General features: G+C 40.1%; 1 protein-coding gene across 10 annotated transcripts in view; it reads left to right on the top strand.

The window, feature by feature from the left end:
- LOC138718801 (poly(rC)-binding protein 3-like) overlaps positions 1-15116 on the top strand; it is a 499598-nt gene that overhangs the window by 304272 nt on the left and 180210 nt on the right. For all 10 annotated transcript variants that reach the window (XM_069853378.1, XM_069853380.1, XM_069853377.1 and 7 more), the window contains one exon: positions 14829-14929. The gene's annotated coding sequence lies outside the window, so the exon portion shown is untranslated. The remainder of the gene's footprint in view (positions 1-14828; positions 14930-15116) is intronic.

Raw genomic sequence — 15116 nt, 5'->3', positions numbered from 1 at the left:
CAGTTGCTAGGTGACATTTGTCTCAAATATATAAGATATTGTAAATAAACACAGAAAGGCATGGCTCTGCCCAGCTGCAGAGACTGTTAAATTAAATCTTTCTCATTTGGGAGGAGATTTTTGGAAGAATTTACTTTGAATGCTGAAATGAGTTGAAAGTAGGGAGCAACGCATTTAAAGGGCTGTAGAGATTGATACTTTATGACATGTAGCTCAGTTAGATTACATCACACAGTCTCAGCTGCTGTGTTTTGTCATCTAGCTGTAATAAGAAGAACCAGTGTAGGTAGCAGTTATAGTAGAGAGAAACCTGTTTTTCTCCTGAGGAGAAAAGATTGATTGATAGGAACGTGGCCTTGCTGGATCGGAGCCTAATGTCAATGCAAAGCTCTGAAAAACGAGGAATAGTGAGTGAGTCAGGTCAGTGAGGGAATGGACAGCACGGATTTTTTTTTATTATTTTTCTGAAAAGTCCTGCCTTCAGAGAACTGATTTCCTTTGGCACAGAGAAAAATACACAAGGATCGGGAGGTGAAAAACTACACTCACAAAACCCAGCAAAACCAATGAAACAATCCTTCCTCCCCCAATGTGATCTCTGCTTCTGAATGTTCAGTCTTTCACGTGCTGTTAGAGTATATTAGTCCTCTGACTCCACAGGGCTCTGTGTCAATACCCACACACAGCATCTTCCTCCTCTAAGAGGTTCATCTGTCATTTTCTTCACTAAAGTGGGTGGACACCACCACAGATAATGCAGAAGCTGATAGGAGCTGTTTTATATTGTGCTATCTTAGGTGTAAGGTTTCTCATCATCAAAAGCATTCAAGTCATAGATTAATCAGAATGGCTATCATTAAAATGTTTCTAAAGTTATATCAGAGCTAGTTAATTAGTGATAACAGCTGCTGAAGATGGATATTTCTCCTTCTTTATTGAATCCTGTAATTTTTCCTGAAATCTGACAGGCATATACATTAAATCTCAATACATAGTTTATTTATAATTGGGATTTTTTTTATACCTTTGGGCAGTAATTATTTAATAAGAATTCAGTAGCTGAATCTGTGTTTTAAAAGGTAAGATGCTTGGTATAGTCCTCCAGTGTGTGAAAGGCCAATGCTTATCTCATTTAAACGGTGTCCGTATGGGTTCACACGAGAGAAGTCTGAAGGAGGGAGATATTGGACATAATGAATTATGTGTTGCAGGTGGAAGGCAACGCGTTGGCAGAGATGCTGCTAAATCTTCTTACAGTAAATTGATGGGCAAGAAAGAACTCAAGAGGGACTAATTTTCACGGGAAAAGAACTTACAGTGGAATGAGATGGTTTCTAAGACTCAGGCTGTGCAGCCAGGGTTTTCAGGGCCAGAGGCTTTCTCAAGTATAAAGAGCAGTAATACTGTGGTCCCTTGGGCACCAGCATATACTGCAGAGACCTTCTCTGGACCTTCACCTTCATGGGGTGTCTCATACAGAGGCTTGTGTTCCTCTGTCTTCATTAATGACAGCAACTACTGTGTCATCAGCAAGCAGGCTGAGTTGATTAAAGTGTACGTATAGAGATATGATTTCACCTTCAGTTTTGCTACAGCTTTCCTGCAAGTGGGGAACAATGCAACTGTCTGTCATCTTCTTTGCTGACAAATTATTCTGCTGACAAATATTCCCTCTGTACTCGGCACTGGTGAGACCGCTCCTCAAATCCTGTGTTCAGTTCTGGGCCCCTCACCACAAGAAGGATGTTGAGGCTCTGGAGCGAGTCCAGAGAAGAGCAACAAAGCTGGTGAGGGGGCTGGAGAACAGGCCGTATGAGGAGCGGCTGAGAGAGCTGGGGGTGTTTAGCCTGGAGAAGAGGAGGCTGAGGGGAGACCTCATTGCTCTCTACAACTACCTGAAAGGAGGTTGTAGAGAGGAGGGTGCTGGCCTCTTCTCCCAAGTGACAGGGAACAGGACAAGAGGGAATGGCCTCAAGCGCCGCCAGGGGAGGTTTAGGCTGAACATTAGGAAAAGATTTTTCACAGAAAGTGTCATTGGTCAGTGGAACTTGGAGGTGTTTAAGGGACGGGTGGATGAGGTGCTGAGGGGCATGGTTTAGTATTTGATAGGAATGGTTAGACTCGACCCGATGGGTCCTTTCTAACCTGGTGATTCTATGATTCTATGATTCTATGACTATTCTCCTCTCAGCAGCCTTTTTTCCCTTTCCCCTGTCCACTCTGTGAACGGAGTTGAGGGAGTCAGCTTTGCCCCGTGTCTTTTTGCTGTTACAATGCACCCAACTTGTTGGCAGCTTAAATGAGCTGCAGGCAAGAGGATGGGCTAGAAAACAATTTCTGCTGTAAGACTCAGGGTCTCACCGTAAGCTATTTCTCACAGCTCCCTCTCTGTAGTCATGCTGCAGCAGTCACCATCATTGCCACCAAATGTGCAAAAGGCATGATATCTGGCACCTCTCTTTTAAAACAGAAGGGGCTTTCCTCCTGCAAATAGACTCAAGTAAAGGTAAGCACATTGTGATGACACTGATTCACACTACAGGAAATTCATAGGCTTCTTCAGAAGAAAATTATGGTATGTAGTCTGTGTGTAACCTCCAGGGACTCAAATTTAAGTTATTCATTCATTACACATTTATAAGCTTGGTTATTCATCTGCTAATGTGTCTAGGAGTAAAAATGCCCATTTACTTAGATGACGTCTTGAGGTATTAAAGCTCCTATAACAGCATATTTCAGTCACTGTGAACTTAATGGTTTTAGAAGATCTGCTAGTAACATAGAAACTTCTGTTTTAACTCCTTTCATTTTGTATAACATGGGACTCATTTGGGATAAAACTACATGGAGATTTTCACTGGTTGTAAGGGGTAAGAGTAAAGGTACTCAGATCACTGGGAAGCACATGGTTGTTGCAGATTATTTTGTGACATTTATAATGTACTACTCCACCATGTGGATACAGGATATAGATTTTAATCACTGATTTGTCATGGATTTTACCATGCATATTCAGCTTTGACTTGGTCTTAGTGAGCAAGATGCATACTGAAGAACTTTGTAGAATCAAAGCTGTGCAGAAACAGTTTACTGGTTCACTGAAGCTTTATTATGTTTTTAATTTACTAAAGCGAATTTTTAAGGAACAGGAACACGGGAGCATTGATATGCTTAGGCGATGAAAATAAAGCATGGCTTTGGTATGAACTCAGTATCTCAGAAACATGGTACAGCAGAGAAAGGTTTCAAATGTTCTATGGAAAGAGTGAATTTTCTGGTTTGGTTTACCTTCTTGAAGGATTTATTTTGATAGCTGGAGTTTTATTGATTGAATCTGCATCATTCAAAGAAGCAAATTAGTGTTTTGCTGTCAGATTCTGTAAAAAAGTTCCATGCTGTGATTTGGTCTGTTTCAGCAAGGAGGTATCTCTTTTTACTGTCTTGTCTTATTTGTTTGGCTTCTGATGCACAGCAGTAGTACTCCTACCCTGTTTACAGCAGTGCTTTGACACATTCATTGCTTAAATAATAGAAAAAGATCAATGATAAGGGATGTGCTTGTTTCATTTCTGCTGTGGACAAACTACAAGTGAATAGAAAAGAACCTCTGTATTCCAATTTCTATCAGCCAAATTTGATCATTAGTTGAAATCCCTGGAAATGTCACTTAGTTACTAGCGGTTGTGTGGGCAAGTGGAAGACCACAGATACAGTGGTCAAAATACGTGCGGGTCCTGATTCTGTGTTCAGCTACACTGACATGGCACCATGTAATTACAGGCTTCAGCACAGAATCTTCAGTAGAAAACGTGTTCCTCAGTGGAGATATAAGCCTAGAATTTATAGCTCTTTTGAAATAAATGGAGTTATGTAGGTAGCAAATCACTATACTAGGCAACCAAAACAACCCTTGTAAATAATATTAAAAGACACTGTGGTTTTATTTGCCAGCAGGGGTGCTTATTTCCAAATCTAGTTTGGTATAGATGCATTTCTGATCATTTTTTCTTGATCTTGCAAATCTAGCAAAATTAAGCACATTAAACTCCTACTATAATCAATAAACATCTTGATCCAATGATCAGTGCCATTAATATTACTTTCTAATTAATAAATTCTAATAATCTTTAAAATGTAATCTCTATCAAAAACTCACAGTGCCTTTCCAGTTCTGGTTTACCTTAAAAGACCAGAGAAGAATTGGGGTTTTTTTCAAACAGGTAGAGAACACCTTAAAGTAGGCCATGAACATCACACATGGAATGCCTTCATATATCTTCAGGTGGCTAACAATGTTATTTATTACCTGATTACCAGAAAACTGATGGTCATGCTTCATAGATGTGGCTTCTTCCATATAATTAAAATAAGACACTTTCTTCTCTTCCAAGCAGCGTCTTTCTGTTTGCTCCCTACTTTCCTAATCAATAGCACGTCACTCGCAGAAAAATTTGTAGAAATAGGTATATGCAATTTGTGTTATTTTCAGGGATACTCTTGCATATGAGCATGAACTCATGCAAATAAAAAGGATGGTAAATACTTAAATAGAACTTAGCATTTTATTTAAATGAATATCTTTTAATAATTTTTTGCTGTATTTTCTCAAGTATTGCTCTCTGTTCTCTGTGCAGACACATATACAGTATGCGATCATTATCCCTGACCTTCAGATTTCTCCTTTTATATCTCCATTAAGCACCAATTTGTTACTAAAGCATACTTTGCAATTAAAAATTTATTGCTTTAAAAGAAAAGGCAGCATTCTGCCTAGTTCTTAATTAATCTTTATTTAAGATGCTTAAATATTTATAGTGACTTACTTCTCTTTTCATTTTAAATACTGTGGTGATTCAAAGAACTTTTATGTTTCTGAAGAGTTTTCACATCTACTGCAATGGGTACTCGCAAAAAAAAAAATCAGCTTCTGTCTCAATCCATAGACTGTGATGCTACTGCAGCTGTAAGACAAAGATTTCAGTTTTAATGGTGACAGACTGGTGCAGAAAGGGTCAGATTTCCCTTAGGCCTCATTGTCCCTCCTTGGAAAGTAGAATAAAGTGCAGATAAAATATGACTGTGCCTGCTAGACATAAGCAAGGTCCTTCTAACTTCAGTTTATGCAAACTGCGCAGCTAAAGGGACAAAACAATATTTATATCTTTGGGCTTAATCTTCTGCCTGCATCAGCATATGTTTTGCCAAAGTAGCATGCTGCTTTCGTGAAGGACAGCGGCAGTGAGTGCCAGTGGGTTTCTGCTGCACCAAGGCATGATGTTTCCTGGCTTTTGTGCCTTATGAGGGCTCTGTTGTCCTTCAACCCCTGACTGACCAACACTACAAATACTCAATGTGATTTTTAGACTTTCTCAACTCTGCTGACCTCCTTCTTGTCTTGCCGATTTTCCCAGGGGTGCCTGGGCTTGAAATCATCAACTGAGCCCTTTCCAATATGCAGCTTTCAATTCCTTCAGTTATTCAATATTTTTGGTAATAATCTGGCTGGTGGAATATATAGGCAGATGTTGTGTTGGGAGTCTGTTATACACCACCTAACCAAACAGAAGAAGCTAACGAGCTCTTGTATAAACAATTGGGAGAAGTCTCGAGATCACAACCTCTTGTCCTTGTGGGAAAATTTAATCTACCAGATGTCTGCTGGAAGTACAATACAGCAGAGAGGAAGCAGTCTAGGAGGTTCCTGGAGTGTGTGGAAGACAACTTCCTCACACAACTGGTGAAAGAGCCGACAAGGGAAGGCGCCCTCCTGGACCTGCTGTTTGTGAAAGGAGAAGGCCCTGTGGGGGATGTGATGGCTGGAGGATGCCTGAGACAAGGTGATCATGAAATGGTGAAAATCTCAGTTCTAGGTGAGGTGAGGAGGGGGTTTAGTAGAATGGACACCTTGAACTTCCAGAGGGCAGACTTTGGACTGTTCAGAAAGCTGGTTGATAGAATCCCATGGGAGACAGTCCTGAAGGGCAAGGGAGCCCAAGAGGGCTGGGTAGTCTTCAAGAAGGAAATCCTGGGAGTGCAGGAGCAAGCCGTCACCATGTGCCAGAAAATGAGCAGGTGGGGGAAAAAAAATAGCTTGGTTGAGCAGGGGAATCTGAGGGGACATCAAAAAGAAGAGGAATGTCTATGAACTTTGGAAGAAGGGATAGGCATCTTGGGTGGACTACAAGGAGGAAGTGAGATCATGCAGATGAAAAATCAGGAGGGCTAAAGCCCAACTAGAGATCAGACTCGCCAATTCAATGAATGATAATAAAAAAACTTTCTATAAATACATTAATAGTAAAAGGAAGACCAGGGACAATATCCAGTCTTTATCGGATACAAAGGGAATGACTGTGAAAAAGGATGAGGACAAGGCTGAGGAACTTAATGCCTTCTTTGCCTCAGCCTTTAATATTGAGAAAAGTTGTTCCCTGTGTGTGCATACCCAGGAGTTAAAGGAGCAGAACAAAGCTCCCATGATCCAGGAGGAGATGGTTAGAGACTTGCTTGCCAATTAGACACTCAGAAGTCTATGGGGCCTGATGAGATCCACCCGAAGGTATTGAGGGAGCTGGTGGATGTGCTTGCAAACCCCTTTCCATCATTTTCTAGTGATCCTGGCTGACTGGAGAAGTTCCACTTGGCTGGAGACTGGCTGATGTTATACCCATCTACAAGAAGGGTCACAGGGAGGATCCAGGGAACTACAGGCCTGTCAGTCTGACCTCAGTGCCAGGAAAAGTCATGGAACAGGTGATCTTGAGTGCTATCGTGAAGCACATGCAGGAAAACAGGGTGATCAGGTCCAGTCAACACGGGTTCATGAAGGCAGGTCTTGCCAAACTAACCTGATCGCCTTCTATGACAAGATGACCCGCTTACTGGACAAGGGAAAGGCTGTGGGTGTATCTTCTTGGACTTCAGTAAAGTCTTTGACACAGTTCCTCACAGAATTCTGCTTCGGAAACTGTCAGCCTCTGGCCTGGACAGGCGCACACTCTCCTGGGTGGAAAACTGGTTGGATGGCTGGGTCCAGAGTGTGGTGGGAAATGGAGTTAACTTGGCATCTTGGCTTGTATCAGAAACGGCGTGACCAGCAGATCCAGGGAGGTTATTCTCCCTCTGTACTTGGCACTGGTGAGACCACTCCTCGAATACTGTGTTCAGTTCTGGGCCCCTCACCACAAGAAGGATGCTGAGGCTCTGGAGAGAGTTCAGAGAAGAGCAATGAAGCTGGTGAAGGGGCTGGAGAACAGGCCTTACGAGGAGCAGCTGAGAGAGCTGGGGTTGTTTAGCCTGGAGAAGAGGAGGCTGAGGGGAGACCTCATTGCTCTCTACAACTACCTGAAAGGAGGTTGTAGAGAGGAAGGTGCTGGCCTCTTCTTCCAAGTGACAGGGGACAAGACAAGGGGCAATGGCCTCAAGCTCCACCAAGGGAGGTTCAGAGTAGATATCAGAAAGAAATTTTTCACAGAAAGCGTCATTGGATACTGGAACAAGCTGCCCAGGGAGGTGGTTGAGTCACCATCCCTGGAGGTATTTAAAAGACAGGTAGACAAGGTGCTCAGGGACATGATTTGGGGGCAGATAGCAATGGTTGAATTCAACAATCCAAGAGGTCTTTTCCAACCTGGTGATTCTATGATTCTGTGATTGTCTTATAGACAAGCCTACCCTGGAGCTGGACAGCAGGAGTTGGCCAGAAGTAAATCCACAGTTTGTTGTCTCTGAACTTCTTTCCTTCTGTACAGCCATTTTTCTGTCTATCATCTTTTTTTTTGTTTGGGTTTTTTTTTTGTCTCTTTTATTTTTAGAGGAGATAGAGACAGACATGGAAGGCAAAGGAAGCCTAATTTCTAAGAGGAATCCCATCTCCACACACTAACACCAAACATATTTGCTGTTGAAAGGTGGAAATCTGTTGGGAAGGTAGTAGTTTAGGCTTGCAGCTGGGGATGTACTAACCAAGTAGGTATCCGCATGACATATTCTGTGGGAGGTCACACTTAGTGATTGAAGAGGACCCACTGTCCTTTGCATACGAAGGTCATGATGTGTAAGCAATCAAAACAACTGTGGCTTTCCTTTTGTCATAAGGAAGGGCAAGGTGGACTTTTGCATGCAAGTGGAAACATTACTGTGCTTCTGAACAGCCAAATTGCCTATGACAACAGGATACACTACAGTGTTCTGGTAAAATTGCTAAGCTGATATGAAAAAACTGAAATCTAAATTGCAGTACAAGCAAATGACCTGCTGCTATAAACTATACCTTTATAGATTTGCTTACTGATTGCAATATGCTCTTTGTTGTGTGGATAACCTACAGATTGATCAAAATTATTTGTTTGCATTCATGTCTTGTGGGAAAACTGCAGGAGATCGCTGTTTGAGTGAAGGAGGTTGAATTAGATTCCTCGTATGTAGAATGAGAAAATTAAATAAGAAATATTCTCATAATTTTCAGCTGAGTTATTTAACTAAAACTAAAATGCTGAGAAGGTGAGATTTTTCATACTGGTTAACTGGTAACAGACTTTTTAGCCAGATGTTTTAATGGATGAAATGATATTTTAAGTATTGCTACACTGCATAACTGGTAATGTGTAGTATGCATCAGGGATATCAGGTGGCCCTGTTAACCACAGGATGATCTGAGTTGGAAGGGACTTAGAAGGATCATCGAGTTCTACTCCTACCCCTGCACAAACCCCAAAATTAACACCATGTATCTGAGTGTGTTGGGCAAATGCTTCTTGAATATTGTCAGGCTTGACACCACGAGCACTTCCCTGGGAAGCCTGTTTCAGCGCTCCACCACCCTCTGAGTGAAGAACCTTTTCCTAATATTCAACCTAAACCTCCCCTGCTCATCTTTCTGCCATTCTCTTGGTCCTATTATTAGTCACCAGAGAGAAATGCAATGAAATCTCGTTCATCTTAATCATGTGAATGATTAATGGTTTAAGGATGTCCCTGATTGTGATTCTTTTCTAATGTAAGGCTGCTGATTTCACATAGAAGTGAAATGGATTTGTGCTCACAGATTCTTATACAATGGCATGTATCCATTGATTGTAGTCCCAGAATGAAAATAGTTGATAAAATTGATGCTATGTTGACAATTTTTCTTCCTAGTTAAGTCATATCTGCCATACTGTTAGTTCTCAATTGTTGTGTTTGTCTTATAATTGTTCAGCTTCTCTTTGCTGGAGAATGGGTGTCATTGCTGTGATGTAAGCAACAACTTTCAGTAATTCACAGTGAGATTTTCCTTCTCAGTTGCCTTCCAGTGACATCACCATTTCATTAGCCTTAGCTAATTCTAGGGACAGAGCAGTTTAGTAGATAATGCAATACCATGAAGGTTAAGTAAGCCTCAACTATGTGACACGGGGCAAGTTATGTCATTTGTCTGTCCTTATCTGGTAGAGATGTGTCATCTGTGTAAGGTGTCTGCAGTGATGGAACTTGCATAGTAGCTATGATAAATGACATGAGTTTTATTTCGAGTTCTACCACTTCCATTGCAGGAGCTGAGGCAGGTGGCTCAGCATTTTTGTACAGTCTGCATAATACCACTTCTCAACTAGAAAAGGATTTTGATACCTACCGCAGAAGACAATAACAAGTCTGGAAGTGCTTAATATTTCTACTAAACAATATGGCACATCGATCATGCTACTATTTTTTAAGTTGAGATCGTGTACTAATTAGACAGTTTCTCAGATTCCGTGTTCCTAACCATTATTCAGCAGTGCCTACTCTATAGAGAAGATATTATCTCCTACAGAGTATGGTCAGTGAAACAACACTTGTTCCTTGTTATCTGCGCAGTTTTCCCCAGCTGTCAGTCCAAGCTTGTCAAGCAAAGATACTATGCTGACCACCCTCTTTTTTTTGTCCATTCTCCCCAAAGCAATGTTTACTGAACTGTGTAAAGTTCACATATATCTTCATGTTGCCCATGCCCCTATGAAACTAAGCTGAGGCAATTAGAAAAGTTTAAGCATGAGTGTTGCTTCCTGACACACCACGATAATCTTCAATAAAAATACAGTTCGCTCCTGGTTAAGGCAGTAGTATCTGCTGCTCACGATTACCTTTGTGCTACCCTTATCCTCCTGATTTTAGAATGTTGCTCAAAGTAGAAGAACAGCACATCACAAGCAGGCAGGACATTTCTCTAGCACAGCAGCCATGAAAAATCTCAGTTGGCACCAACTGAACAATCAGTATCAAATTAAGGAGGAGACAACTGGGGGGACTGGAAATCTTTTCCTCTCTTGTCATAGATACTGTGGTATTGCTTGTCTCTCTAAATGAAATAACAGCAGAAGAGCCTCAGGGCAGATTGTCTGCTTTCCCTCTCTTGGAGAGTCAGCTTTTCTTCCTTCTCAGCATATTAGTGGTAGTTGAAGCATTGTAATGCAATGTTAAAGGCCTTTGGGACTTAAAAAATTTTGTGTGTGTGGTATTGGAAGTGCAAAGAAAAAGAATTGACCCCACCAGATAAGATCTTTCCAGGTGGAACAGAGTTTTAAAGGAAAATCAGGAAAAAGAGAATGCACTTGGTTTGGCCAAGCTTAAAGCAAACAAAATTATTCCAGGTGGTTCTCCAAACTTACAGCACATATAATTGTAATTGTTTGTTCCCACAGCAAACTCCTTCAGTGAGGCAACCTTTGCATTACAGATTACATATTGGTCACAGCAAACTTGTTTTCTTAAAGATTAAACTCATTCGTGACCACTATAACATTTGACAAAAACATCTATTAGATCCAAACAAGTATTTGGTTTGATGATATTTCAGTTCCTTACATGAAGAACTGAGAAATATTTAATTATATGTGTGAGGAAGTACTTTGCTTTATAGAATATTTTGTACTTACGTGCAAACAATATCCAGGTGCAAACTAACATGCTAGATATTTGCTTTTTGTTATTCAGTCATTACTTAGTAATCTGTGTCTTTTTGAGAAGTTGTTTTCATCTCTTCAGTAAAGAGAAACATTTGCTAAATTGAAGTCCTCCACAAGGACAAGGGGTCATGCTGATGAGACTTCTCCCAGCTGCTTATAGAACATTTTATCTGCCTCTTCATCCTGGTTGGGTGGCCTGTAACAGGCTCCCAGCGTGTTATCTGCCTTCTTGACCTTCCCCCGGTTCTTACAGATAAACACTCAACCCTATTGTCACCATCATCGAGCTCTAGACAGTCAAAAACCTCCCTAACATACAGAGCTACCCTGTTGCCTGTCCTTCCTTGCTAACCCTTTCTCGAGAGTTTATAGCCATCCATTGCAGCATCCCACAATGTTTCCTTGATGGCAACTATGACATAGTTTTCTCGATGCACAATGGCTCCCAGCTGCTCCTGTTTGTTGCCCATGCTGTATGCATTGGTGTAGATGCATTTCAGTTGGACTATTGATCCCATCATCTTTTTGGAGGGAGAAGCTCTCATTCCTACATGACCGTTCTCAGGTGCTTCTGCCCATTTTATTTTTCAGTAAAAACTAGAAGGGATGAGGCATATCTTGGTGTGATTACAATAACTGGGGTGTAAACCAGGACTTGGACCTGAGAAGGATTTTTCTACAAAACTTTTTCTTTCATAGTGCTTACTTAGTGTCTGTTCAGGATGAAAGAAATGTTTGCGCAGCTTTCTGAAATGTATAATGCCCTGAAAGCTGAATCTGTCATGCTAGCCAAAGCTGACTTCGTATTTTGGCCACTGTTTCAGATGGGATACAGCCTTAGATAGATGGTTCTTCTGTCTGACCTAGCATAGCTGCTTTTAATAGTTCTTAATATTTGTTTATGTAAGGCTGTATGGAGTATTATTGTTATTATCATTGTATTCATTTCAAAACTATGGATGAATTTGTAAAGTCCCTAAAACTAATGCTTTCACTTATTCTAATTATCCTAGCATGTGAAGTTGCACAGGAGAATGACAGAAACTGGGAATTTTCTGCCCTCTGGAACTTTCTTTTGCACTCGCTGGAGGCACAATACGCTTTCAAACATCTGCATATTGCATGAGATTACCATGAATGCAATAAAAGAGCAAAATTATTGAGGACACTGTGACAGCTGTATTTAAATTAGGCCAAAGGATAGCTTCCCCTGGTGTTATCCCACAGCACTCTGCAGTTCTTAAGCTGAAGGCTTCTATTGTTCATCTTTATGTAAAATACAGACTGGTGGGTGTTTCTTTTATCACCCCAGTGAATTCCTTTTTGAAGCCCAGATATGCATGTGATGTCCACCTCATCCTGTGGCAATGAGTTCCACAGGAATTATGATCTCTGTGGAAAGTATCCTTTCTTGGGTTTTACGTTTTAAACTTGTTAAGTGCTTGTTTTATTGAGACTGCTTCCTGTGCTATGAAATCAGTGAAAAAGCATTCTTTATTCACTTTCTCAATTCATGATTTTCTGGTGCTCTGTCAGTCCTTTCCCTCAGTCATCCCTCTTCCAATATGAAAATTCTAAAGCTATTTTTTCTCTTCTAGTACAGAAGCCGTGACATACCTTTGATCATCCTGTCACACTCTTCTTTATTCTTCTATTACTGCCCTGTCATTTTTGAGATAGGATGGCTGGAACCACGTTCAATATTCAAAATTTTAGATGGGCAATGGATTTTTATGGCAGTATTATCATGTTTTCTTCTGCTGTTTTCTGCTCTTTTCCTAACACACCATTTTCTTTTTTGACAGTTGATGAGGATTTAGGTGACATTTTCATAAAGCTGTTTCCAAGCTCTCTTTCCCAACCAACAGTTAATTTCATGATGTGTTTATATATTTCCCAGGGTAAAGGCATGAGACATTAGTTATCTAGCCATGAAAACACAGCTAAATTACACGACTGGTTTAGGCTGTAGACAGGATGATTGTTGCTAGAATTTAATATTTGCTCACCTCTGCTGGCAGCTTTATACTGTTCTAGGTTTTGTTATACCAGAGATTTCTCACAAGCATGTGAGGCAGTGCCAGTGTTCCACATGGACCCCATCTTTTTAGTGCATTGTTGATTATTTTAGCAGAACATTAATTATAACAAGAAAGAGATTCTGGAAAGAGTTTGTCCAGTGAGTTTTTTTCTAAGACAGTTTTGCTAATTTTGTCAGTGTAAGGCAAATCCTGACCAAAAGCAAAGGAATCCAAACATGCATAATCCTGTGCTGTACGAACTCAAGGAAGATTTCATCCTACAGTCTTCAGTATGAGATAGAGATGCATAGCCTTTCAATATTTTTTACAGCTGAAACATGTTATTACTATCATAATGGTTGCTAAAATAGAGTTCTGGAGCTTAATGAAATCTGGAATTAAATAAATCACCTCAGGATTGTTAAAACCAAGCTGTGAAAGAACTTAAAATAGTTGTTATTAAAAGAAGTGCTGACAGAATAAATATATTAGTGCAAGTCAATCAGTCTCGTCTCTGACTTTAAAACACTCGCTATTATATATTTCAGTGATAATTGTAAAAAACTCCTTAGTGGGCCAAAAAGGCCTCTGTATCATATCACATCACATCACAAGAAGAGACCTTTTTTAAATGACATTTTCAGCACTCTCCATTCGTGGACTATGTCTCATTTGACTTTCTGTATGTTAACAAAAGATCTTATTTCAAAATTTGTGGCTGCACTACCATACAGAAGCTTCCGGTTCTTGAAGATTTCCTGTTCATGCAGTCTTCTCTGACAGGGATTTCTGTTGCTTACTAATTCTGTTTATTCCCATGCATTATAGGCAGTGTTCTCTTTGTATGGCTTTTCTTCTCTTTCTGGTCTCAGTCGTGCTGGTTTGGGAGAGATCAGTGACAGAAACATTGTTTTATAGGTTTGGTGGGTTGACCTTGGCCAGCAGCCAGGCACGAGCATCTCTCTCGCTTCTCCTTCTCATCAAAACAGGGTGAGAAAATAAAATAGAAAATCTCATGGATTGAGATTAAGACAAGGAGATAAATCACCAATTACTATCATGAGAAAAAAAAAAACCAAACCAAAACCAGTCAACTGATGAAAATAAATTTATTTTATTACCAATTTAAAATAGAGTAGGACGATGTGAAAAAAAGACAATACTGAAAAAACATCTTCTTTCCACTCCTTCTTTTTCCCAGGCTCAGCTTCACTACTTCATTCCCAAATCCTCTGGCTCTTCCACCCATAGTCTGCCTCGCTGGAAGCACTGATCATGTCCCAGTCTCTGTTTCATTTTGATTTGGAGAGCTGAGATGACTCAGTCAGTTATCCTGTCCATTAAGGACAATTTGAAATTAAAAAGCTAGACTTGGAGTGCTGAATAACATTGTGAGTACACAGGGACATCCTCAGCTGTTAGGTCACAAATAAGGAGATGAAATACATGAACTAGTCCAAAAGATAGCCAAAGAACTCTAGTTAATTGTTTGAAAGACATTTAGGGACATGATTTAATGTGCCTATTTTATGTGCCATTTACTCCAACATATTGGTTTATTATATAAGAAAGGAGCCAGGCCTCTTTCATTTTCACTGTTCTCTCACAACTGAAACAGCTTAGAAATGTAGGTATGCAAGAGAATAAATTAAATAACTATTCTTGTTGTTTTGATTCCCTGGGCACTCCAGGAAGCCTGAGTTGAGCAGTTCAGGTGCTGGAAACCCATAAACTCTTTACAGAAATTCAATAGTGGAATAAAAAAATTATTTTATGAATTAGTAATCCCATAAAACAGGAAAGCCAGTTATTTAGGACAAGTTTTATTTTAGTATTTGATAGGTGATATAATTACTGAGTCCTTGATTCTTCTTCCTTTCAGAGCATACTCAACACCATTAGATTTCTTCCCTGAGACCATTGAGTGACTGCAAAAACTGACCAACAACAGCAATTTTTCAAATATCACTGGTCTTCTGACAAGTAAGTTCTTCATTCTCAGTTTTGTTTTCTCCTCTGTATTCCTGACTTGCATTTTATCCTTGCCAATAATATGAAAGTCATCTTAATTTTTTCCAGCTAGAATGAATCCTATCAATATTACACATATAATTGACATGAAGTACTATATTGCCTCATTATTCCAACTTGTAATGCCAGCGGGACTGTT

This window comes from Phaenicophaeus curvirostris, chromosome 3 (assembly GCF_032191515.1).
Source record: "Phaenicophaeus curvirostris isolate KB17595 chromosome 3, BPBGC_Pcur_1.0, whole genome shotgun sequence".
NCBI classification, from domain to species: domain Eukaryota; kingdom Metazoa; phylum Chordata; class Aves; order Cuculiformes; family Cuculidae; genus Phaenicophaeus; species Phaenicophaeus curvirostris.
Note: the sequence above shows the minus strand (reverse complement) of the source record. Positions and strands in the feature narration are given on the sequence as shown.